Here is a 3,537-nt window from a genome sequence, read left to right on the forward strand (position 1 = left end):
AACTGAGATGAACTACTTCTACTGACGTTTAAGGTCATCGGAACGGTCCAACAAAAACAAGTAAGGAATCATACCTTGATTGAAGTTTTGAGTTAAATCCTTGCAAAAATTGGTTGTTTTTAGGAATGGGAGAGCCAAGAATGGGTGTGCGGCCAGGGTTAGTAATTTTTAAGGGTTTTTTTTTGAAGAAAAGTCGTTTTTATACCCTGAAAAATTACTGTTGCTAAAAAGTCGTACACGGGCGTGCGCATCAACCTGTGTACAGTGGTTCACAACGTTGTGCCGTTGTGCACGGTAGTGCAATCGGTTCACACGGTATTGCGTGTCCGACGACCACCTTATGCACGCTATTCTTGGTCAGATGTGATTATGAAGTGCACAGTCGTGTGGATCAGGTGCACGACTGTGTTTTATCTATACATTCTGCAGACAGAACTAACAAAATGCTCTCCCTCCGTTTTCTCAATAGATTTTACCATTTTTGCAAGGTTTTACATGTTTTAACTTTAAACTAACTTCAAAACTTCCCAGGACATGAATCAATCTTGTTCAAACCTACTAGAAACAGAAAAATTAATGAACAAGGAAATAAATGCGATAAATTTAATATTTACAAACAATACCCTTAGCGTGTGAAAACACGCTTGCTAAATTTGTCAGCGAGTCGATAGCTAGACTCATTTTTCCCACACTTGTTAAACGTGCGGGGCATTGACATGCCCTTTCGGATTTGGCTCCGTGTTACCTGGAAGACCACCCGGGGGTCTCTCGGACAACATCTTAGCCAATTGTCCAACCTGATTCTCAATGGTTTGTATAGAAGCTTTCTGACTCCGCATCTCCCCTTCTTGGGCCATGAATCGTTCCTCGTGTTGTTGGTAGCGGTTCTCAGCTATCTGATTAGCACAATTGAAGTTTCCTAACAGCTATGTCATCATCTCCTCTAGCTTAGAGTTACTCTGAGAGACATGAGACTGGGAATTGCTCCCGGACCCTTGATGATGGTAATGAGGCTGGAAGGATTGACCTTGAGACTGGTAAGGCTGTGCCTGGGGCTGCTGTGGCGTGGGAGCGCGTTGAGCGTATCCGAGTGGGTTTTGATTCCCAGAACCGGATTTCCACCCAAAGTTTGGATGATTCTTCCACCTCGGATTGTACGTGTTGCTGTAGGGGTTATTTTGGGGCCTGGTTTGATTGCCCAGATAGTCCACTTCTTCGTGGCCAGTAAACATAACACCCTGCTCACAAGTACCTGGCTCGTGTGACACTCCACACTGCTCACATGATGATTGTACCTTCGAAACGTTCTGAGCTTGATCAAACCTTGCTGCCAAAGCTCCAATCTGTGCTGCAAGAGCCGTATATGTATCCACTTGATGAAATCCAGGAATAGATAATGCTTTACTTCGTACTCCACTGTGACGAGAACTTGACTTTAAGGTAGCTTTCTCTATAATTGCGTAGGCTTCCGTTGGTGTTTTTGTTCCAAGATCGCCTCCTGCATATACGTCTATGCGTTCTTGTGAGTCGTAGTTAAGTCCTTGGTAGAAGTTCAACACAAGTTGTCTTTTGGACAACCCATGATGTGGTACATCGATTAGAAGATCTTTGAACCTCTCCCAAGCTACGTGTAGAGATTCTCCTTCGTCCTGTTTGAATGTCATGATACGGTTCTTTAGCTTAGCTGTCTTTTCCGGAGGGAAGTTTTTTGCATAAAAAGATCTGCCATCTCGTTCCAAGTCGTGATGGACCCTGCTGGAAGTGACAAAAGCCAAGATCGGGCTTTGTCTCGCAAAGAAAATGGAAATAGCACAAACGGATTGCGTCTTCAGAAACGTCTCGAATTTTGAAAGTGAAGCACACTTCAAGAAATGAAGCGATGTGCCGACCTGGATCTTCGTGATCCTTCCCATCAAACTGCACAGAGTTTTGTAACATGTTAATAATACTGGATTTTATTTCAAAACTCGGTGCTGCTATCATAGGTCGGGCGATGCTCAGTAGCAAGCCCTCTCCTCCTGGACGGCCGGTCTCATTCAGAGGCTGGTCGTCTTCTGCCATAATGCTTCCTGTGTCGTCCTCTGAACTCTCGCTATCAGAAAGAATCACTGGTTCGTCGATTGCGGCCGCAATCCTTTGTGCAACAACAAGTGATCTTTCGCGAAGCCGCCTACTTCTTCTTAAGTTATTTTCTGGTTCGTTGGCTAGCTCAGCGTTAGCGGGTGCAGGGGGCGTGGACATTAGCCTGTACATAAAAAGGAACGCATTATACAGAAAAAAGAACATAATATATATAGGAAATAAGTAATAATAACAATACTAATACATAATATACATATATATACGGGTTATTAAACAAATTTATTTAGATATTTACTGAATTATTTACTTATTTACATCTGAGAACTGTTTTTTGTTTGTTTACCAGAATTTCTGATGACATCATCAGAAATCTGAGGAAACATTTTTTTTTTGTATCTGAAAATCTGATAAGATCTGATAAAAATCTGATGAAAATTTACTTTCCATCAGAATTACCAGAAAATCTGGTAATTTCATCAGAAATTAAAATTGTTATTTTAGAACAGCTAATGGGTTTATCAGAATCCATCAGAAAAGCTGATAAATTCATCAGAATTCATCAGAAAATATGATGGTTTTATCAGAAAGTGTTGTTTTTTTTTTTTTTGAAGTAAATAAATAAATGGGTACAAATAAATGAATGAAAAAGCAGTTAACTAAATAAACAATTGACCAAGAATGAATAAATGAATAAATGTAACTGAAATAAATAAATATATAAGCGGTTCAATTCCAAACACGGGCATAAATATAAATATAAACAGGAATGAAATAACTGAATTGAAATAAATGAAATACTGAATTAAAAATAATGAAATGAAATAAATAAATGAAACAAATGAATAAATGACTGAATTGAAATAAATAAATGAATGATGTACATAAATTAAATTACCGAAATTAAAATACTGAAATAAATACTTGCCAGTACACGGTTCTATTCCGAACACATAACTGAATTAAATAAATAAATAAATAAAATGTTAGTTAAACAATAAATAAAAAGTTAGTAAGTCAGTGAGTAAGTAAAGTTAGTTAGTTAGTGGTTAGTAAAATAGAAAAGAAAAGTTAGTCAAAAGTTAGTCCTAGTGGGCGTGCCAGGCTAGGTATTTACATGTTAGTAACAGAAAAAGAAAAGTTAGTCAACCGGTTAAATAAAAGAAAATAAATAAATACAAAAATTTACAGATATTAACAATTATTGACAGTTTGTACACCGGTAGAATAATGACTCGGATTGTTCCATTAATTTCGCCGTGTTCCCCGGCAACGGCGCCAAAAACTTGACGCGCATGCGAACACACATATTTATTTACAGTATGTTCACATGCGACGAAGTGTGTTTTATATTTATAAAAATGGTTTATACCTTAACATTAAAACACACACAACAAAGGACAAGTGTATCCCGTCATATATGCAGCAAAGTATTGGTAAGAGCCAGATATCGATCCA

Source organism: Helianthus annuus, chromosome 14 (assembly GCF_002127325.2).
Source record: "Helianthus annuus cultivar XRQ/B chromosome 14, HanXRQr2.0-SUNRISE, whole genome shotgun sequence".
NCBI classification, from domain to species: domain Eukaryota; kingdom Viridiplantae; phylum Streptophyta; class Magnoliopsida; order Asterales; family Asteraceae; genus Helianthus; species Helianthus annuus.